The sequence below is a fragment of the Diadema antillarum genome, unplaced genomic scaffold (assembly GCF_040938485.1).
Source record: "Diadema antillarum isolate AM-2024a unplaced genomic scaffold, OU_Dant_1.0 seq00000318_RagTag, whole genome shotgun sequence".
NCBI classification, from domain to species: Eukaryota; Metazoa; Echinodermata; class Echinoidea; order Diadematoida; family Diadematidae; genus Diadema; species Diadema antillarum.
Window position 1 is genome coordinate 865,143 of NW_027271337.1, and position 24,869 is coordinate 890,011.

At 38.2% G+C, this 24,869-nt stretch overlaps 1 protein-coding gene across 1 annotated transcript in view; it reads left to right on the forward strand.

Moving 5' to 3' along the window:
• The first annotated feature begins 8,858 nt into the window (after positions 1-8,858).
• Positions 8,859-24,869, forward strand: part of LOC139730505 (ATP-sensitive inward rectifier potassium channel 12-like) — a 28,464-nt gene continuing 12,453 nt past the window's right edge. The window contains exon 1 of the mRNA XM_071641344.1: positions 8,859-9,188. The gene's annotated coding sequence lies outside the window, so the exon portion shown is untranslated. The remainder of the gene's footprint in view (positions 9,189-24,869) is intronic.

Sequence of the window (24,869 nt, forward strand, 5' to 3'; positions counted from 1 at the left end):
ACCTTCTTCAGGAGTCTCCGCGTCGAGACTCCTGAAGAAGGTGGATGGAAGCCACCGAAAATTTGAGTTGCTCAATAAACTCTATATTGGCGAAATATTGCATTACCGGTTTATTCTTCGTTATATATATATGTTTATATATATACATATATATATATAACATGTTCGTGTAATTAATGATTTGTTTAACCCCTAATTTGGGGGGAAATGGGACATCAAGCGCTGAGAAATGAGACAACCTGGAGAGAAATTAGATAACCATCATGACCAAAGTAGGATTTACATGTGCTGCGGGGAGAAATTCTTCTTGAAAAAACAAGAAGAAAATGTATGTAAGATCCAAACCTTACGAATATTAGCTGTGTAAATGACTATGTAAGTATTTTGTTGATTTGTTGATTTGTATTGATTTTGAAATGCAGAAATAAAAACTGAACTGAACTGAACTGAAATGTAACACTATGCCCTATTAAATTTCTCCCAGTGATAACAAAAACAGTAAAAGATCCCTGCCAATTTGTCATACCTGCATGTCTGTTATCAAGCAATTTTATTTTCAGAAGTTTGCACACTTATTAAAATACCTATTAACATAGTATAGGACCTACGAGATCTAAGTTTGATATTTTACTGACAAGATACCTGTAGAGCTGTATGGTAGTCAATATGTCCTTTCTCAGGTGTACCGAGGCTCATACAGATATAATTGGATTGTTGACTTGCCGACCATTTTTCAACTTATATACATGAGTTTATATTTCTCCCCGTGTCCCATTTCTCCTCGGTCTCCCCCGTGCTTTAATTATTTCAGAAGAAGGCACGAAAAGCGCGTATTGCTAGAAAGGTGTCATAAACATGAAGGAAAATAAAATCTCTGTCACTTTTACCTCGTCATCTTGCATTTATACGACTAAATTTTTATCAATGACATTTTTATCTCTGGCATTTTGACCACTGACATTTCGACCACTGACAACTTTAACTCTGACATTTGTACCACTGTCTTAATTATTTACCTCTGCCATTATTACCTCTGACATTTTCACCTCTGCCATTTTTACCTCTGCCATTTTTACCACTGCCATTTTTATCTATTCCATTGTTACACCGAATTGAACATACCTCCTTGATCATACCATATACCTCCCGTGTTACCAGTGTGTGCGCGATTGATTAGGAAGTTGGGGTGGGGTGCGCGATATGACGCGTGCATGAACAATCGAAAATGAGAGAGTGGTTGGATCCACATAGCGTGCATTCCATATAAGGAAAAATTGACCTATCAAAATGGCGGTGGTAGCAAGTTTTGGTGGCTGCGTATTTCCTGGGTGAACACGCATTCCACTATGTTTTAGTTCGGTGGCGCACACTCAGCTCCTGGCACTGGATCTAAGTCTACGTTCAAGTCATATCTTCTCATATCATATCTGGAATGATATGTTATTCTTCATTACACATTTTCATTTTCAGAATCACAATGTGGTTAATTGTTTAAATATTAGTTTCTACGATGATATCATATCATTTGAACCATTTGGTAGAGTCCAGACCTTTTTGTTGTTCGCAAAATAAACAGTGGGAACTTGGGTGCAGACTAGACAGTACTTGAGCATTATGACGTTTGTTTCGCGTACATTCCCACTCACGCCATAAAATCAAACAACATCAGCACCATTATGACGCTTAAACATGACCATTGTGACGTCACAATAAAACAACGCAAGGTCACTGCGCCGAATATTCAAGTCGAGCGCATCAAACAGTGCGCTGCCATCTACTGATTAATAACTGTACAGGATCCGTGCAATGGCGGCTCCCACAACGCGAAATGGCAGCTCCCTCGCGCGGCTGCCTCCCCACTGGACTACGCCCTCTTGTGGTATAATCTCTTTGGTATAATGTGACCTGTGATTGCACAAGCCAGAAAGAGAATCGCACTGGATCCACATGTAAGTATGGCTATATTTTTCATACATATATAGACTTCTAGGCCTACTTAGACCAAAAAGATCTTCTTGGACGTTGTATAAATCAAATAGTGTATGGTCTTTACTCGTGCAATGGAACGAGATTTCGCACTCGGTGAAAGATGAGGCGCATTGCACTCGTGACCATTCACTATTTGTATACAACTACAACAACAATAACAATAGCAATTGTAGTAGTAATAGTAGTAGTAGTAGTAATAGTAGTATCACTGTAGTCGATGATAAGCACAAATGTTGTAGTACATTAGTTTGGTCATCACCATTTTTTTTGGCATGAGAAAGTGAAATCTCTCGGAAAATATGCTTGCTCATTTAACAGCGGAGCCCGATTTACACGGTTAGCCCCGGGAAATCCCAGTTGTCTACAAACGACGGTCAATTCGGTGGGGCCGAAGTCTGGACAGGAGACTGTATCCTCGGCGATACATATCGGTCTCCACTGGCTGCCGTCAAGCATTATTTCCACTTGGCCCTCGGATGCTCCTTCTATTCCGCCCAGTCTAACAGCTTGGGAAATGAGAAGAAAATGTGTAATAGAGTAACCGATATATTATGTTCATCACAAACGTCTATAATATGCTCGTTGGAGAGACAATCACCTTTAAAACTGACCATAACTTCTTCGAGTTTGCATGGATTATACAAACTAGTACACTGTATTACAATTTCTACATCAAAACATTTCCCAGACTAACAGAAAATTCGAAAAGATCAATATACGAAATATTTTCCATCAGATCGTATACTTATGTACTGCGTTTCTGTAAGTAATCACTCTTTGCGTGTAATATGCAAATAAGTACATACTGAAATCGGGTGAACTTCATTTTTGGCACAAGATGAAAACGTTATACGCCGCAATTGTGAAACTATTATGCATCAGTACACAATGTTATTTATGGGAGAAAATGCTAGAGACTCAACCTTACTACCCAGCCGTACGGCAAAAAAAAAAAAATCGTTCATTCATTCATTCCTTCATTCCTTCATTCCTTCATTCATTCATTCATTCATTCATTCATTCATTTATTCGTTCATTTACTCATTCAATTCTTTATTTATTCTTTTTGTTTATGTTTTTTCTCTGTTCATGTTCATTGTGGATCTGGTCAACAACCATGCTGCGTGTAAAGCGATACTGGTTTTGAATAGTATTCTGTCTCTGGGCTTTGAAAGTAATCCATGATTAAAACCAATGCATAAAATCCAGAAGTTTCCTAAAGATATGTATTGACGCGATATAATATACACCAAGACATGAAAGATAATTATGAAATACACCAAGACATTAAATCACTCTTTATATGAGCATACTGTTTGAATAACGTCTCCTTATACATTACAAAGTTTTTAAGCAACTTTTACCTACCGACATTTCCCGAACCAGAAGAAAGAGTGACCAAACCAACCAGGATGATAACTTGGTAAGTCAAGGTCAGGGTGGAAAGATGGCGTGCCCTTCTCGCGTTCATGATAAAATATAGCATTCTTTTGATGCCATCCAGTTGGAAAAAGAAGTAAGCGCGTTTTCACCGTTTTCTTCTTGTATTATGACGTTTTCACCGATTCCACACAGATGTATACACATTGAGTGTTTTTTAGAGCGCAAAAAAGTTGGTCCCGCACTTTTCCTATACTCTCTGCATGGTTCTCTAAATGTGAAAGGGAAAGTGAAAGAAGCACATCTTGAGGAGGGTATGTTTACCCTGAATGAGGAAGGGAAATCCTGGTAGGATATGTGATCTGATATATACACCACATTGTATGCATGCCTTTTGAGAGAGCGGTGTCATCAAGGGTCATCTATACATCGAAGCGTAAAGGAATTGTTGCATGTCCAGTAAGCTTTATCAAAATCTCCTATCTTTCTACCAGACACTTCCTCAAAATGCAAGCACATAAACAGCCTAATTAAATTTTGTTATTAAGCTTGACTGATTCTGTACAATCATAGCGCTGTATAATGCTTGCAAAGACAAAAGAGGGAATTAAAGGGGAAAACCCACAGAGGGACTTTTAGAGAAAGGAATACAAAATTAACACCAAATGAGTGAAAAACATGCATTTCTTAATGATTATAAAGCAGGGGTAAATAATGTAACACAACAATAACAAACAACAACAACAACAACTATAACTACAAAAGTCTGGAAGAATCTTGTGCACAAATTCTAAAATATTTTTAAACTGAAGTTAGCGCTGCCGCGGTCATCAACACCGTTTACCTATACATTGGGAACCAGATAAACCATGAATTGAGACGTTTTGAGTAATAACCGACGTATCTTTCAGGATAGGGATTTAAATGTCGGATACATTACATTATTTATCACACTTATGTCCTCTGTTTGTTCTTTTGCTTTTCTTGGTCTGCTCTGTTTACTTATCTGTATAGTGTATCCATATACAGTGTAATGCCAACCATTTTATGTGATTTAAAAAAAATGGAATGTAAAAAAAAAAGAACCCAAAGAGAATGGTAGAAATATCACAGAGAAAAGGAAAGAAAACGTGATCAAATTCACAAACATCCCAAATACTAAGCAATCCGTTGCTTTGGCCATGCCAGTTCTTGTTAAAGGGACGCAGTCCTCACGAAATTTAAAAAAATATGTTGTTGTTGGTACCTCCAATGAACTACTTTCATCAAAACCAAACTTTCAAATCACCAAATAAGCTCGTACATTTCGGTTAAAAAAGTGTGACTCTGCAAATGAGCAAGTCTTGGCGGAGAGTCATACGTCATCGATGCACAACTCTTTCCAGCTGTGTTCTGCTCGTCATCCCTAGTTATTTATAAATACATGTTTACTATTTATTTTTATATTAATTGTATATATAGATAAGCTTGAAATATTTTGTTTGAAATAATAAAACCACATATTGTCACATTTTATGAAAAAATCAGATATGATCATTTTGAACACTTAAATTGGTTTTCTGAGGCACGGCTGTCAACTTGAGAGTAGGGCATCAATGACGTTGCACCTTTTGGCAGGCTCTTACACGATCGCTTGCAGGAATTATTTTTTAAAAATCGCGTACGGAGACAATTTTTTATGTCCACGCGTATAAATTGGTGAAAGGTTATATTTTTTACTCTTCTTAATTATCAGTACAGTGAAAATCTCAGGACTGCTTCCCTTTAAAAAGACGGATGTACATAGAGGGCGTTTTTCCCACCAGCGCAGACATGGCAGAAGGGCAACTTGAGTGAACATAGCCCATAAACGGAAGATAGATTTTAATTCTACATGGTAACATAGTGTAGATTCTGAGAGCGGAATTTGGTGTGTTATGCGTGGTGATCTCATTACTGATACTACCTTCCCATAGTCTTTTATTTGACCCCTTTTCGCTATTATGTGTATATTAGGCTGCTTGTATATCGTGTTTTTCCTCTTTTTAAACCTGATGCCGACTTTTTTTAGTACATGTATGACCTAATGACTCTCTCATGCGAAGTTTTACACATATTAATTCTATCAGTATCGATTATGGCATACTGATGAAATAAGTGGAAAAAAAAGGTATTACATTCTGCCAATGGTTTATGTCATCACTCGTAAGAAATGGTACGAACAGCCCATCAAATAAAAGAAGAACAAGAAAAACTGTTTGTTGAGAAACATGACTTTTCTTCCCACTGACGTAGCTGGCAGTATTTTGATAACGGGATCTTGTCAAAATGGACATCTACACGCGATGTTTCGTGTTACTCGCAGTTGGAAAAGTATATGAGGGAAACTTGAAATTCACTGCAAAATCTTGTTTTCGCGTAAATCTACAGGCCTTAAAATGGAGAATGGATTTCTCAGGGAGGTATAGATCTAAACTGCAAGTTTTTTTTTTTTTTTTTTTTTTTTTTTTTTTTTTTTTTTTTTTTTTAAGTTGGCAATTGAGTCAGCTAGTATACTAGTATACTAGTACATGTACATGTATACCCAATGTATAAGTGACATTCGACAAAATGTTTTTCTGTTTATTTTCATGAATCCAGTATCATAATTGTTTGCCCCTGAACATCTGAGCTACATTTTACAGATTTTCTTTTCCAAGGTCAGAAAAACTCCATTATTTAAAGATGTTTGCATTTTTTACAATGACTAAAGATTCGGGAAAATTTTGCACAATTGGAACTTTATACTGTTGAGAATTGCTGTATACCATTTTAGAGGAGAATGAAACCCAAACGTGTTCTACTAGATTGTTGCATTCACTCAATACACATATTGAATCGTTGTTTTTCAACTCCCCTTAAAGGACAAGTCAACCTTCACATACATAAGGATTGACAGAATGCAGCAATATTGGTAGAACACATCAGTGAAAGTTTGAGGAAAATTGGACAATCCGTTCAAAAGTTACGAATATTTGAAGTATTTGCGCAGTGACTGCTGGAAGAGAAGACTACTACAGTGTATGATGTCATATGCGTACAATTATATAAGGAAAATAAAAAGAGAATTTCACAAAACTTTACTTTTTGAATAAAGTGCACATTTCTTCGACTTGCTACTGACGTATGTTAAGGGTAATATTATTCCCCCTGCCTTTTGAAAGAGAGAAGTCGAGTGTTCTTTTGTTATGCGAGAAAAATGGAAATATGTTGAATTTTCTTTATTCTTTCTTTATATCGTTGTACTCATGTGACATCACAAGCTATAATAGTCTTTTCATCCAGCCGTGACTGAGCAGAAACTTCAAAAATTCGTAACTGTTTAATGGATTGTCCGATTTTGCTCAAACTCTCACTGATGTGTTCTACTAATATTGCTGCATTCACTCAACCCACATGTCAATGAAGGTGGACTTGTCCTTTAAGAGCATTCGACCATTTCAGTGCCAATGAGTCAACTGTACACAATTTTTTTCACACAAACCTCTGAACAGGTAATTAATGTGGCATGCAAACAGTTAAAATGGTTCCAGCAAATTACTGAGCTGAACACCGATCTGGTTTACAGTATCCTCCTAGTTGCAAATACATTTTTTTAAATCTTTGGACAGAGGGGATTCTTCCCTAAGTTTTCTTGTTTAAACATCATCCTTGTTCAGTGTAATTAGTTTAAGGTTGTTCAAAGTATTGTTTCTCTGCTCAAGAACCACAATAAATTCCACAAATCTATACATGGAGTTGTCGATTTATGTACTACATGATGTGAACTTATGAAAATCGTCTGGAATGTCCCTTTAAAGTTTAATGAGATGGTCAATGAAAGTTTGGAAAAAGTAGACTGGACAAGCTAAAACTTTGTAAGGTTTTGGCTAAAAAGCCACTTCACAGTTACACTCTGTGCATAATTAAGCAGATCAAGGTCAATGTCGAACCGTCTTGAATTTTACCAGTAACTTATGTTTTTTAAACTGGAAAGGTCTTCATTAAAAAACTATGGTATAAAAAAATTATATTCATGTATGAACCAGGTGCATATTGGAATGTGCAGGTGAATGTGAAGTCTTTACAACTATTTATATTCACAGAAGACTTTCATGCAGCACTTTTATGTAAATTGCTTCTTCTTGCTTAGCTGGTTTCCAACTGCTCCTCTAAAAGAGTATTCCATATTTTCGTATACTCGTATAGTATGACTGGTAGTTCCAGAGGTCGCTGCTGCAGACAAGCGCAACTCATCATGGAGGCCTACTGTGAACTGTCATAGTGTATTCCATCACAGAGCCGTCTGTTCCATCACGGAATGTGCCGCCCTCTCTAGACGGGGACGGTACAACAAATCGTGAGGCACCGTAGAATGGATAAGTATGTGTGAAAGAAATTTCACTCATCTGTAGCACTTGAAAAAAAAAAGCACACACACATGTCACTGATAGTTGCCATTTGAATATATTATGTATATCGTGTTATGCTTGCATATATAGTATATAAAAGAATGTAAGTAACATTACAAATCCTAAATTTATATGAAAAGTTCACGTGACACGTTACTGAGCTAAATGAAGGAAATACAGTAATTGTACAATAGATTCTCTATATCTCATGACGGAGCTACGTCAAGTGCTCGTTGAATGTTTGGAGCACCGAATTTGAACTGATTTTCAATGAGTGTTTTTTTTTCTTTATCCCTTTTCCTCAAGTTCAGATTATTCTTCTTTCTTCCATTTGTGACAATTTCATTTAAAAGTTTCATTAACTTTTTATACTAGCTGAACTCACTAAATTAACGTACTAATAAGCGTTTATATAAACTTATTGAAATCCTGATATTTTGCCTGCAATACCTACGCCCTTAAACCTCCAGTAATGAGCTACCATGGAGGTTGACGGTAATTATTACAGTTAGATCATAGATGGTAAACATCTCTATTGAGATGTATGTGATATAGCTCGATACAGTTCAGTCGTTTTAGAACGACGAAGGACGAGCTCAGTAGTACTTAGTACTTGTGTACCTGTAGAGTGCGGTGTCTGAGCTGAGGACGAGGAGAGTTGGTTGGCCGAAAGAAGTTTTGGAGTGTTCCATTATTACAGCGTGAACATTGACGACAGGGACAGCATTTTTGTTACAACATCTCAGCATCTTAGTTTACGTCCCTTTAGATCTTAATTTAATAAAACATTTTACAAAGAAAAATATTGACGATTATAAGATTTAGTGATTGAATCATTAAAATTGATTAAAGATTGACAATAGTGCTCCCTCTTTGAAATAATAATCGACTAGTCTTTTCGCGCCAATGTTTGTCGTTTGCGCGCGACGACAAGCCACATGCTTTGTCAGTGCATGCATGGAGAAAACAACCAAGAGCCCCGGCCGTACGGTGCGCTGGTGTATCATGCAGCAGACAGGTTCTGCTTCAGTAGATACAGCTCACGTCTTGGTCCACGAAACAGCAGGTGTAACGCAACGTTAGACTGAATAGTGCGGGCGGGCGGATTGCGGTGCAAACACGGCCACATACCTCATGCTCGTACCATTACCAGCTCCCGTGGGCCTCCACTAGCGCCTCTTCGAATCAAATCCCGCCGGCGCGCGGCGGTGTAGCGAGGTTTGGATATCGACAGCACACACGTACACACAACCACGACCGACCGACGCCGCGTCGTGGGTGGAAATATACTGGTGGTGACTAATACGAGAGGACCGCCAGGGCAGGAGATACGGAAGTGTACTATCAATTCGACATTTTCTCTTTGGATATTTATTATACCTTGGATATACCAAAAACATCACTTCATAAGTAAGTACAACCCGATGTAACCTCTGGTACCGTACATTTGTACTTTGGTTTTAACGTAACGTTCCTCCTTTTAAAACCAGCAGCGTAGTGAGAGAAGCTGGCTTTGTCGGGGGATGGGAAGTGCGATTCCTTACGCCGAAGTTGCCGGCATAAAACTGGGCGGTTTCCGCTCCTCGCGAGCTCTCATCGCTTTGTTCTGCGGTAGCTGTGTACACGCGAACTGCTTGCTGCTTCCACCACGTGCACCAATTTCATTCATGAATTCTGTGGGCGTGATTCATAAGCTGGCGATGTCTCCCTCCTTTTCGACTGTTCGTATGTATATTTGTGATTTGAATTTCGAGGAGGCGAGATGCCTAAACCTCTCGTTCTTTTCCCTTTAAAGGGGCTTTGTCGGTTCCAGCAAGTAGAATTCCATGTGACCCATTTTATGTTTTGTGCATTGTTGTTGGATATCAGTAGGTTCTGCACGATTGTAGTATTTTTGGGAAGATACACGAAGGTGAGAAATTTGTAAGTCAGTGACAGTGTGTGGATTGTGGATGATGTGAGTGTAAAATCTCTATCTCTAGTGATGTGGAATGTACTGAGTGTAATATAATCCTCTGAGTCTGAGCTTGACTGTTTACCATTTCTCTACTTACAAGTGTAACGTTAGACTCTAAATTTAAACCACTTGCACTGTAAATACATGTAAGTGTAAGTGGCATGGCAACCTATGTTCTAAATGTTAAGTACAACATGGGATCAATCATACATGCAGTGTCGGAGCAGATGCAGTGCATGAGTCATGGGGGTGACTAATGCATGCTTGCCATCATTATAGTTTTAAGAGTGCTTGTGTCCAATGGATGACAAATGGTGGATAGCTCATCCCTATGCCCTATAATAGTACAACTATGTGGGGATAACTGAGCAAAAAGGAGGGGAGAGAGTGATGATGATCCAACATTTATTTACACAGATTTGATTTTATGGTAGATGTTTTGCAATCTCTTGAGTCCAAGTGACTGGGCAAATGTAAGACAAACCTACGTAGGCCTACTGTGTAACCTCACTTTGAGTTATTGGGATAAAATCACCTTGATTTTAAAGATGTAGAACCTATCTTAATGATGTTCTGTTTACGCAGAAGTCATTACAAAGTGGAAGGTACTACTGATTCGCAGTTTGCAAACGAAGAAGGTCTGAAGTGATATAAAGAACAAGTTTAATAATTCTGCATTGCGCAATTTCTTACATTGCCATTGCCAGCTACATTGCAAGGCCTATATAATTTGAACTGTGATGTACGACGTGTGCATATTACACGTGTCATATATTAATGTGACAGCTGAGGTTGTGAAAAGATGTGACACCTGGACAGTGGTATAATTTGTTAGTGGCAGAGCATTTAAATGTATAATAATTACCTTCAATGTGTGGTAGTAGTAGTGGTGCTACTAACTTCAAAGGAGCAAGGCATACCAGTACGTAGATATCATCTTAACCAGGGTACAAGTGTTTGTAGGCCTACTTGTACTTCTCATTATCAAGGAGATGACATAGGCCTACCATTTTATCTTTTTTAGGCCAAGTTTACTCTAATTCGGTTTACATGTATGTCGAAGCAATGTAAAATGCTTGATGCACTGTGCAGTGAAAAGGTTTGAGAATAAGCTTTGTATTTCAGAGTTTCACACATTTTCACAATTCAGTGACTTCTTTCACAGTCATTGTATAATATCATGCCAACAAGGATTTTGTCACCTCAAACATTACACTTTTACAGTGTGCAGTCGTAGACCTGTACTACAGTGTACATTTGTATCCCAAATCCATTTCTTATGTTGCAACTGTATTTCTCCACCTTTCGAATACAGGGTGTAAATTCATAATTGCTTTTAAAATGAAAATAAAAAAAATCGGGAAGATTTATATCATCTTTTCTACTCTATTATATATGTAAACAAAATGCCTCAAAGAAATTACTATGAATATTAACAAAGAAACACAATTTTGGATAGAATAACAGGATTAAAAATCAGATATTTTCCCATAAAGGGAAAACTGTGTATTGTGAATGTAAAGTCCACACATCAGTTGGCATTTTTCCTGTGAGTTACGGTATAAACCTTGATACTTTGTGAATTCTTTTTACCTCCTCCATGAAGGTTATGTTTTGGTCGGCATTGGTTTGTTTGTCTGTCTGTTTGCAAAGTATGTTGTAACTCAGAAGGTTGTGAATGGATTTGGGAGAAACTTGCAGGAAAAGTTGATGATGACACAAGGAAAAGATGATCAAATTTTGGCAGGGCTGCCAACCTTGAGTGAGAGTTTGGTGTGAGACACTGCGAGGGAGCGGAGCGACCTCCTGGCTAGCGCCTGGCGGCCTGCTGTGCGGCCGTACGTACGTACGTACGTACTACGTACACAGTCAGTGTATGTAAAGCGATGTAAAGCACACGTCATAGCCATACATGTGCTGTTATTTGCCAAAAGTACAAGCTACGCTCACATGGCATAGGTAGAAACCAATCGTAATCCAATAGCTTGTCTTTGCGCGCGAACCGAAAACGATTATTATTGGTTAAGCTTTACCCGCGCGCGGGAAAATCTCGAAATTTTGGGCTTGGGCATATCGATATTCGGAATATCAGAGAATTTAGAGGGTAGTCATGTACATTGTACATTCCATTTTGGGGGTTTAGTGTGAGATTTCGTTTATCAGAGTGAGACAGTCAAAATTGGTTGAATTGCGTGAGTCTCACGCTCAATGCGTGAGAGTTGGCAGCCCTGATTTTGGTAGTGATCTGGATAATCATCTATTACATGTAGATCCAGGATATCTTTTTAAAATGCTTTTGAGGATTATCATAGGCAAATACTGCAACAAAGGAGAGAGTTCAAGCTGCATGTATTTGAAGTGTTCATTGTTTACATACAACATTTATGCTCACTGAGCGTGAACCTGAGGTGAACTGTAAAGCTGCTGATGAGGTAGACTCTGCAAATGAGACAACAGAAAGGCTTCCTTGTTGGGAAAATACCTGGGCGATTTTCAGGATGCGTGTGTAGCTGTAGAAATGAGTCGCTTGGTGGAGGTCTTCACTCTTATGAGTGCTTTTTTACATTGTATAATCAATGTTGCAATGGGAGTGAAAATTGACAAATTTTGAGGCTTTTATGTGTGTAAACGTGGGTGTGTTTTAATAACATTATGTGAGGGTAAGTGTGCATAAATGTATGTACACTAAAATGTTTGTGTGGGTGATTGAGTATTACAAAATAACCAATGCGCTTCTCTAATGATTTTTATTGTCTGAAGGGCAGTTTTTGTGGTGGACACACTCATTATCGGTATCATTTGATCTTTCCGAACATTGATCTGGAAATTGGCTGGAACATTAAAAGGGGGGCAGAAAGTGGGGCACATTAAAGGATTAGCTACTGCAACTGTCATTAGAGTCTGCCTAGTCCCATCATCAATGTGATAGTGTGTATGGGATGTACAATGTGGACTGTGATCATTGTGTTTTATGCCCACGCAATTATACCCCCCCCCCCCCCTTTATATTCTTTCCAATCTATACTGCTGTGTTTTGAGATACATCTGTAGCTCTATAGGTTTAATCCTATTTGCTGCCATGGCTGAAGTATTACACTGTATGCACTCTCTTTAATGAAAAGTGAATTTTGTAAAACAGTGAGTGAGCACACTTGGGTGTACAGTAGTGTAGCAATTGTTTCTATGGTGCTCCATTTGTTGTGGTACATGTAGTAGCTCGCTGAGATGTTTTGCTGTAATTATAATAGGCATCACTAATTCGACTTGGTAAAATTTTTACCAGTCAAAAGAAATGAATACTACCAAAATTCCAATTCCAAACCAATCTTCAGGAAAGTTGTTGGAAAGTAGCCTGCCATAAATGGCATTGCAATGTATGTGTTGGATCTTCAGCCAACAAGTAAATATTCAATTTCCTTGTGTCCCATTGGACCTCGAATCATACGATGGGTTGGACAAAGACCACTGTTTGAGATACAGTATGAACTTTGGAGTGGTGCCCATGACAAACACATGCACACACACACAGGCACACAAAAAGAAGTGTAGCCACTCAACTTCTTAATTGCCCAGTTTTTCCAGCATCAGATGCATGTCTCATTCCCCTCACTGCCGTGTGATTGCAGGATGTGCGTAACCATGGAAAATTTCTGGATCCTCACATTTTCCTAACTGAGACAACTGGAAAATCCCGCAAGTCAGTTCTTACCGAGGGATTAATGGATTCTTTTCAGTGAAGGTGTGATCATCTTTACGTAAAATTGCTTTCTTTTGCATTAAAAATCAGGGACCCCTGATTGAACACATTCTTTTTTCTGGTGAGTCATTTCGTCAACAGACACCAGGGTCTATTTCGGTGCATAAAGTCAGACTCCCAATTCTGTCTACTCAAGTATTGCTTGCATTGTGTGGCAGTGTCTTTCTCAATCAGGTATCAGATCGTCCAATGCACAAGATACATGTGTGTGTGGCAAAGGCAAGAAGAAAAGAGTACCCCCCCTCCCCCCGCAGTAGTGGCATACTATGATTAATAGCAGCATCCTTTTTTAAAGATCATGATTAGTCTATACCAGATTTCAATTAAGTGACCGTACAGTGATATTTCAATTGTCTAGATACATGCCATGCAAGAAAGCACAATATCTATGAACCATCACATTCATTGAGTATACAGTACAAGTCTGACATCATTAAAAATCAATCAAATTTCTTCCCCCGGTACTGTTGATGGTGGTAACCTATTGAGGCCCACATTAACAAATTAATGCTTTACATTACAATCATTGGCACCAGACTCAGTCACACAGTATCTCTGTACCGAACCTGTACACCAAGGCTGCACATAATCACTTGTAACGATTGTTGGGGTGTTATATTGTAAATGAAATTCAATCAATGATGATATCATCACCTCGCAGTACATGTAGATCCTCCGTCATTCATCGCCTAACCGGGGGGTAATAACCAAATAATGGACTAGCAGTCTCAGCCTCATGTTTTTTTCAAACGTCAGTACATTGTTTTGTACATGTGTGTATGACTGGCTGAATGCCATCGCTGATCATGCATGCATGCATATAGGAATGATTTCGTAGCGTCGATATTTTCATTCCCACAATGGCTTCAGAGCTGCCAACATTTAGTGCCGAGATTCTCCCCGATTCTTCGGGAGGCCTCCCGAACATTTGAATAATCTTTCGGCATCCCGACTAGCGAATGTATCGATGGCCTCCCTGATTTCAAAACGGCATCGCATTGTGAGATGCATTGAAACACACAGTTTTTTTCCTGCATTGTGTGCTCATTGCAATGAATCTCTAGACTGATTCAGATGTAAATCAACTGAATGTTGGCAGCTCCTTGATACAGTTTACATGTACAAATGTCTGTACACATATAAATGCATTCATTATTGTGTTACTTTGTTTAAGAACAGCAAATGCTTGCCTCTTCTTGTGTATACATAGTAACTTTTGCCAATCGTTTAGTTTGTATATACATGAACTCACATGTAATGCCATGACAGTCAAGGATTTTTTTGGGGGAAAGCAGACTGAGTTTGTTAGAATTCCAGGGATCTTTCATACAGCTAATCAGTTCAGTTACTCGCAGTGTTCCTTTGCAATAAAAAAAAAAAAAAACATTAAAGAGAAGTCATCAAAATTTGTCTGTTGGATGAACACTTCCTTTTACTTTTCCTATCATATTCTTAATAATGTCGAGATGAAAAAAATATGAATATACAGAACTGTATGCACATGAAAAATACACAAATTCAATGGAAATGTTTGAAACAGACAAAAGAGTTTAATTTGAATAGAAATTGGTTTCCAAACAGTGTTTTTCTGCCTTAGATACATAAAAGTGTGTACAGTTGTACATCAGTACACGTGCTAGATGATTCTTCATTCATTGCATTGTGGGAGAGAGTGAAAGGGAAGGGCGGCAATTGCTATATTTCTGGAGCCTTGCCAGTTTGTAAAGTGCTGTATGCAGTCGGTATTTATGGAAACAAAACAAGGATGTCAATGATTTCAGTGGTATACGTATACAGTTGTACTGTACTTTCAGTACAGTGTACTGCTTTCAGTACAGGAACTCTCAAAATACATGAGAGGAAAAAGTTCTTTCTCTCTCTCCTTCTCTCTTTTTATAACATATTCACCACAGTACCTTCATATTTTAATACAGATGTACATTTTGTATCTATTCTATATCATGTAACATACACGTATACAGGTACAATGTATGTATGTACAGGTGTACAGTTTGTATGTTTCCAAAGTGGCAGTGTTGGGATCCATTTCATGAAAGTCTTATGAGAGACTTCATGAAATGGATTTTACAATATGTACTACAATCTCTTTGAAAGTCTCTCGTAAAGTTCTACACAATTATGAGCAGCTTTCGCCATGCTGAGATTTATGCGTAAAAGGAAAGTTCACCTTCATATACATTGTACAAAGGATTGAGAGAATGCAGCAAGTTTATAGTAGAACATATCAGTGAAAAAGTTTGAGGAAAATCGGGCAATCCGTTTGAAAGTTTGTATCCTATGTATTGTATTTTTCGAGATCCAATGCCGGTTCCATCGCTGGATGAGAAGACTAATTTACAGCTTGTGATGTCATATGTATGGAACGATACAAAGAAAATATAAAGAAAATTCAACATATTTTCACTTTTCTTGCATAATAAAAGAACACTTGAATTGCCTCTTTCAGAGGGCAGGGGAATAACATACATAATTGTACATTACCCTTTGCACACATCAGTAGCAATTTGAGGGAATGTGTACTTTCTTTAAAAAATGAAATTTTGTGGAATCCTCTTTATATTTTCCTTATATTGTTGTGCGCATGTGACATCATACACTGTAGTAGTCTTCTTATCCAGCAATGACTGCAGGAGAAACATCAAAAAATCATAACTTTTGAACGGATTGTCCAATTTTCCTCAAACTTTCACTGATGTGTTAACTATAATATTATAGCACTCAGTCAATCCACATGTCTTTGAAGTTGGTCTTGTCCTTTAAAGACTCTAAATGTGATGACTTCATGAAACGGACTCCGGGAGTGTTTGATTAGCCCATGGAGGTGATGCTTCTCTGACTCAGAGCAGTAGACGAATGGATTCTGAGTCATTTTAAAGGGATTGTATAGTTTCGGTAAAGAGATGGGGATTTTGGTTTTAACTTTTTGCAAGATAATTACAAACCATTTTTATGAGATATTAAAGAGCGTATAGTTCCAAGAGGAATTAATGTTTCTTTGATTAGAATTTGTTTTGAAATGGCTGGGATATCCTTCAAAAAAAAAAAAAAAGGTCTTAATAAAAGATGGGTCCCACCTTTTAGTAGGACCACTTTGTTTTACTTTTGGATATACATTTTGGATACGTTTTTGGATACGTTTTTGGATATACATTTTGTACATGTATCTCAGCCTTTTCAAAATAGATATTCATCAAATAAACTTTTAATTCCCCTAATAGAATTATACATGTGCTTTTTAATAATTCATATGTACAGTCTATTAAAAGTAGTTTGTAATTATCTTGCAAAATGTCAAAACCTGCATCCCCATCTCAACCAAACTACACCATCCCTTTAATACCAAACCTGTGACCAGTATTCACGTAGGTGCATATACATGTAGCTCTTTGTGAAGGTACCATGATGATTTCTTTTCCCCCATTATTTTTTATGGTGTTGCTTCACAGGTACTGCAGAAATGTCACACAATATCCCTGTACTCAGTTCAAGATGGTATTATACACATTGTACGTGTAATACCCTGTCCTAATGAAAAATTCTTCAAAACCAGTGAACTCACCTTGTAATAAAAATACATTAGTTAAAAACAGTAAAATGCTTTAAACTTCAGACTTTGCAGCTAAAAAAAAAAGGTCACTTTGTTTTTAATAACAAAGGTTTTATTCAATATCAATGTTTTTATTCAGTAAAAATCCATACATGTACAGTGTAAGAATAAGCAGTATAATGCATTCCGCACTGATGCGATTACAGGTTCGGTGCTCGTACTGCTGTTTGTGCCATCTCAGCACCAGCACCAACGATAACCCTGAACTTGAAATCAGTTTGTATGAGCGGGTTGACCTCAAAATTACGTGTATGATGTACACTGTAGTTCCGATTGATAATAGTGGTGGGTTCGGTGTTGCATGCTGTCTGCTAGACCGAGATTCACTATTTGTGTTGGCGATCTATCGTCCATGACCAGTCACGAGGATTATCAGATCTATCAGTTCAAGTTTGGTGTTTGTGTTGGCATTGTTATAAATATTGTATACACCACATGAGGTGGGGTATGTCCAGGCTCACATACATGTAGATAAATGCATAGCAAAGATGCTGATGCCATAGTTTTGCCAGTGGAGTGTACATGGTACTCTTGACATGACCATGTAAATCTGAGCTTGTGTTTTGGGAGAAGTGATCGAATTTGTGGCATTTCATTGTCTTCCCAGTCATGTGTCAAAATCTTATCTCATCATGGACATGTACCTTTTACGTAATTTGTCCAGAGTAAAATAATGATATGATTGTGGCTTCTGATACACAGAGGGCATATTGCAGCAAAACGAAGGTGCCCATGGCTCTGGAGAGGAAAGATACAACACCAGACGCGGTGTGAATTTTCTAGGAATTAGCAAATGGTATCACTTTACCGTACAATTCCAGCCCAATCCCACTAATTCAATACTAGTGGTGGTGTGAAGATTACACTTGTTTGGGATTAATGATTATGATCATTATTGACATTAGTTACTTGTGTTTAATCTGACCATTGGTGTCGGAGCTCAAGTTAACTAGTGCATTAATTGGGAGATAAATTCCTTTTGGGACTCCACTGCAAAGTTACTCAAAGATACATACATACAACGTACAGCTGTATGTACTTCACATGTGTATGCCTCAGTACAGAAGTCGTTCAATTATCCAGATACAATATTGCTAGGTACCTATGTAGGTATTGATTTCATTAGTGCTCAGTAATGCTCTTGCTGTAAATGAAACCTACATGTACCGCACTGCGAGGGGAAACGCCTCATAAACAAGGAACACGGAAGAAAAGCTGTCCATTGAATTGAAACTTTAGCTGATGAACAGAGTAAATTATACAACGTGGCGAGATTTTGCATGGCAATACAGGTATACAAGCATAGCAGACTGTCTATTAGTGATCACAATACTGGCTAAATGCTTTATGTACAATCAATCATGTGCGCTTTTAATTAAAAATCTATCTCATTCATACTGGCATACATTGTACTGTACAAACCGCTGTTTAATGATAACCATTGATATACAATGTAATGCAGTGTGTACTTTCTGATACTATTCCAGTGTTGCGCCTTTGACAAAGCACATCTCATTGGTTATTTTTTTATGCCTCCGCCACGAAGTGGTGCTGGAGGCATTATGTTTTCGGGTCGTCCGTCTGTCCTTCCGTCCGTCCGTCCGTAATGAATTTTGTGGACAGGGTAACTATCAAAACCTTTTGAGGTATCCTAATGAAACTTGGCATGTACATTGTAGGTGTAATAGGGGGTGAAGTTGTGCCTATCAACTTTTTGGTGCACATGCTCAAGGTCAAAGGTCAAGGTCAAATACATAAAATTTTACTATTTCCACCATATCTATGCAATGCCTGAAGATATTTTCTTGAAACTTAGTATATACATGTATTACCCAATTAAGATTCTGTGGTGAAAGTTTGGGTCATGAGGTCAAAGGTCAAAAGGTCAAGTAAAAATATTAAAACTTCACCTTTTTTCTCTGAACCTTGGAAATTGTTCAAGGTATCTTCATGGAACATTGTATATTGTATACATGTACTGACTAGCAGTGATTATCTAGAGAATTTAGGGTTCATGGGGTCAAAGGTCAGGGGTCAAAGGTCAAAGGCAACACTTTAAAATATTACTATTTCCCTCATGTTTATGCAATGCCAGCAGGATTATTTTTTTTTACACTTGGTGTATGCATGTATAACCTAATAGAGATTCTCTGGAAAGTTTTTCTTTTCTTTTGTTTTTGCCTCAAAGGTCAAAAAGTCAAAGATCAAGTGAAAGTGCTGAACTAATTTTTTTCTCCATATCTTGGAAGTGGCTCAAGTTATCTTGAAACGTAACTACATATTTATGCATGTTCTGCCTGACATAGGGGCAGTGATTTTCCGTTTCAAAAAATTACCTTTTCCGTTTCACAAAATCATGAATTCCGTTTCAAAATGGTGAAAAAACGGAAATTCCGTTTTCCCATATGAATTGTACATACAAAAAATGCAAATTCCGTTTACATGTATTTGCATGCAAAAATGAACAAAAATTAAAAGATTGCTATTTGAAGTTTGTGTGCCTGTGTAATCGTGTATACATTCATACATGTTATGCATAGTGTATACCTGATGATTTCCAACCTCTGTAGGGGAGAGCGGGGTGAGTTGGGACGCGGGTCAAATGGGACACGTCCTCTGAATCAAAAACTGTTCAACCAATCAGCGATTGGCTAATATCTACAATAAGTCCCTAGCAACCATACATCACATTAAGAAAGCCATGCAGTTCGGCAAATTCTAAGTGGTCATAAATTGCTATTGAAAATTTTCCCCCAAATATGATTTTTTTTTTAAATCAGGTTAATTAACCTGTTGTCTTTGTATTCATGATTTCAAGGGCACAATTGAAGCTGGTGGTGAGCCTTATTGATATGCAACTAATATAACTTGTTTTTGACAAATGCCTGCATGGTTACTGAGCAGTTGTACATATCTATGTATATGCCATGTGAGGGACAGTTGGGACAACGTGTCCCATTTGTCCCTCATAATAGCATTACATGTAAAACAGTTCAGATTTTCAAACATGTTGTTCAAACTTGTTTTGTTGAAATAAAGATCATTTTAAAGCATGTTTGACTGTTTTCATTACCAATGTTTCATTACGCCTTCAAACTTTGACTTTTCCGACATGTTTATAGGATGTCACACTTTACCCCACTTTACCAACACCGTCCCATTTCTCCCTTGCCGTTGTCCCACTTTACCCACGGGTGGGTCAACTTCTCCCCCAAAATAAGGTTTTTTCTTTTCATTAACTGCAGAAAATTGAGAACAGTGCCACCCCCAGTTTATAGCTCTTTATGTAACCTACCATATGAACCTTCATGCAAGCCCGCAAGGAAATGTAATCATCTCTTTTATAAAAAGATATCAGAAGAAAATCGGCGAACTTGAAATAATGTCCCACTTCTCCCCGCTCTCCCCTACATACCACACACCCATGAAGACAAATGAAATGAAACATCAGTACGACAATTTATTTATTTCGACTGTCAAAACACGCACAGGGCTGTCACTTAACTTTTTTCCTTGGTTGCCAGCCGGGCAACCTATAGAGTTTTTTAGGTTGCCAAATGGCGGTTTAACAAATAGGTTGCCACAGTGATAATGTTCGAAGAGTATTGCATAATGTGTAAATCTGCAAGGTTAATTATGGCGATGATAAAGAGGGCTGTTTACACTGCTGTTTACACGACTGTTTACACTGCTGTCTACAAATTAGAAAAAAAAATATACAAAGTAAAATATGTCTCTGAGTCTCAGCTAGTGACTTTATGCTAGTCAAGTGTTTTTATTCCTTTGATTAGAAGCTGCAAACAGAATACATGATAATCAGTTTAATAAGCAGTGTTGATAAAAACTTCAGCACTAAAAGAACGATCAATCTACCTGAATCTTTCTTCAGTCAATACATTGTAATCCAGTTAATCATGCCGTGGGACAGTACATATTTGTGTATCACTATCAAAGCCTGGCCTGCAGTATCAACAACTATCATTATGAATGTCCTCTTTCTTGACTTGCTAGTCAAGTGACTTACAGTGTACTACTGTCTAGTCAAGTCTTTATATTCCTTCAGAAGGTCTAAACAGATGAAAAATTTCAGCACTAAAGGAACAATCAATTTATCTTTCTTCAGTCAATAATCCAGACAAGAAACAAGCACTCATCTCACTCTGATCTTTCCCCATTCTGGCCTCGGTCCCCCCCCCCCCCCCCCCCCAAAAAAAAAAAAAAAAAAAAAAAAACAAGAAAAAAAAAACGAGGAAAACACACACACATTGCAACACAACAAAAACCTCTCCCCTACACCTTCCCGATTTCCGTGTTTCTGTCAGGTGAAACGACATGTTCAAATACAAAAATAAAACAGCAGTAGATATTGATTGAAACTCAACACCCATTCATGCCAGCCAGGCCAGGCTGCCATAAACTTCAAAGCACATTCCGACAGCTGGCTGGTTGGCAGAAGAATTTGCGCGCGCGTGTCAATTTCTTGACTGGAAAGAGGGCCTGGGAACAGCCCCTTTCCCTGTTCATCTCCAACACCCCAGACAGTTCATGACCTCCAAGAATGCGCCAGTACGCGCGGTTTCTTCTGTTGATTGGTCTCTCTCTCTCTCCACCCCACCCATGCCAGTCTGGCATGGCACCTTGGCTTGGCATCGTGGGATTTTTCTTTTTTCTGCGTGAACTTGGAGTTTGATCACTCTTCTCTCCTGAAATTGTGCGCTGTGCTCTACACACGACATAGCAGGCTAGGCTAGGCAGGCATAGCTACATAGCAAGTCACCACTCCACTCACCTGCTGACAGCTTACCGCGAGCAGATAACAGTTAGACAGTTAGACAGTTTCTTCTGTTGCCGCTACTTTTACTGCCAAAATACTGGCTTTATCATCACACATTATTCGGCGAGACACACGCTGTGTTTTGGAATATAAATGGACTTTCTTCTATGGTTATGATTGTTGGTGTTGGATCAAACTGAGTAAGTGTTCAACAGTTATTGAAATCGTGACATCGCTAGATCTAACGCCGTTAGACATCGCTAGAACTTGCAACTAACACAACTTGGCTTAGAAACTCAGTTTCCGCAGTCGGTGAATATCGTGGACATGTAATAATGATTAATTCACAGCTTCTGTTGGATTTATTTTTACTTTTATGTGTTTTATTTTGTTAAAAAGTGATTTTCCGTGATTTTCCGTGTGGAATATTTTTTCCGTTTCAAAAGGCCGTTTCCGCGTTTTCCGTCCGTTTTCCGCGATCGCGGAAAATCACTGTCCCTACTGACAGTGATTATCTTATGAATTTTGGGGTCAAAGTCCAGATGAAAATGGTAACAATTTACTATTCAATACAGAAATTGCACTTTTTCTCCATACCTTGAAAATTACTCAATGCAAACGTATGAATGGGTCAAAGTCAAGTTAAAGTCCTTAAATCCCAAATACATGCTCTCCTATTCATCCAATTAAACCTAGGTCATGGGAGGTGAACATTCAACACATTTGTGACAAACTTGTCATTTTCATATTTTGCCAATTTTGTGAAAATGTAATCACACATTGTCCACATACAATGTACGGTATCTACATGTAGACCTATTAGGAGAACCATGCATTATGGCGGAGGCATACCAGTCGCCATAGCGACATTTCTAGTCTTTTATAAAAGTATTTTAAGTATTTTTTTTTTTTGGGGGGGGGGGGGGCTTAGTTCAGTTTCTGTATATTGGTGGTAGTAAAATGGGAGGATGTTGAATCTGCCTTTTCTTTTATTTTCTATAAAAGACTGCATCACTCTGATACCAGTTAGCCCTAAAGAATATACACTACAAGTGTACATATAAGGGACTAATTTGATCCTTTTCATTCAAACTAATGAACTAAGATACAATCAAAGGATGCAATAAAGTACATGTAAGCAAAGATGGAGTGTATTGACCGATTCTGTGACGCGCTATGTGTATTTTTGGCATGGGCAGCGCCATTACTCGATGTCTCAGCCGACCCCCCCTTCCCACTCCCCACCCCTCTCCCTACATTAGCACGCGCGCAGAATGAAAAACTGCTTCAGCCAATGGGCGTCTCGTACTGAGTGCGCGAATGCTTGCTTAGTGCGCGAACCTTTGTTACAAGTGCGTGATAAACATGTCGCCCGGAGTGAGGGAGAGCAGGGGGGGGGGGGGGGCGGTCAGCTGAGACACCCACTATGGCTTCGCCCAGTGCCATGAAATGTCTGCTGCCCTCAATGAACCCGAATCGGCCAATACAAAGGTATACATTTTTTGTCGATTGGACTCTATGGTCGAGATCATGGACAAATTATTTTCTCATTTCAGTGACATACATGTACCTGGTATACGAAAATGATGTGAACCACTAAAAAATAAGTTCGGGTACCGGTCGTAAGTCTGAGGGGTGGCTCAAGTGCTGAAGTTGATACATAATAGGAAATCATTGTCATTCCTTTTTCCATGGTTGTGTTGTGATAATGTGTGCTTTAGAATATCCAGGCATTTTTGTGTTTTTCTTTCTATGTACATAGATATTGACAGGCATTGCGCTTTGTTTTTCTATTATTGAAATTCTTTAGAAGAAACTGATGAAACCTCTGATTCGATCAAATTTTCTTGAAAATAGAGTGACATGACCATTTTTTGCTGTTTCCTTTGTACAGTCGACAATATTGACAAAAATTGATTACTCTCCATCTTGAGCAACAATGTAGCCAGTAAATTTGGTAATGTCTCTGCTTCTTAGCATTCTTTCCTTTCATGTATTGTACAGTTAATGAGATTAAATAGAGAACTACAATGTAAAGAATTCTATGTGTCCTCTTGTTAGACTATCATTGAAATGTGAAACAGAGCAATGTGAAAGCAGTAATTGCCTGGGAGCAGGTTTTTGATAGGTCAATCTATATGGATAGAGGGGATGGAATAATCAATACATGGTCAACACCTTTTAAGGGAGCCCACGCAGTTTTGTTGCCATATTCAATCCTTACCTCGCTGCGAAAAAAATGGCTTAAACGATTCCGAAAGCAAAAGGGGGGAAATTGATTTGGTGCCACTTGTGGATTTTAGCCTCGAGTGATGTTTCTAAAGATGTGTCGAAGGAAAACGTGTCAAACTGGCCGCGGGAGGTCTGAGGCATTTTTTGTGTCGCAGCCTCTTTTATAGAGTTGGATGACTTTCTGTCATTCCTTTGAATGTAAATTATACCAATTCTTCTGGAATACTTGTTGATGTTTACACAATGTTCACTGCACGGTTGTGGACTGGTTTAGAGAATAAAAGTATACTCCTGCCAGTTGGGGTAGCAAGGAACTTTCAAATTTTTGTTTTGTTTTTTTGTTTTTTGTTAGAATTAAAGACACAAAAACTTGTTTACAGTCAACTGTAGATTGATTTGCTTTCTCTTTTATTTCATGTAGGTGGGGGGGGGGGGGGGGGTGGTGGAGTTGAAGGTGGTCATTAGTGACAAAAACATAAACTCCTGCCCTGTCTTTTAAAAAAATTTCCACAAAGAAGTTACTTTTCAATTATTTTGTCAGTCTATTAAAATAGTGTCAACTTTATTTAATACACATACAAATGTACATACAATGTATACTACAGCTGTAGGCATACGTTGTATCTTGGATGTTTGATGTGTATCTACCTCATGACGTTTTGAAACTTATTAGTCCATCTTATGCTGTATACAGTTGTACATGTACAATATGTATGTATATTTTTAAGACAGGCTACTCTGTA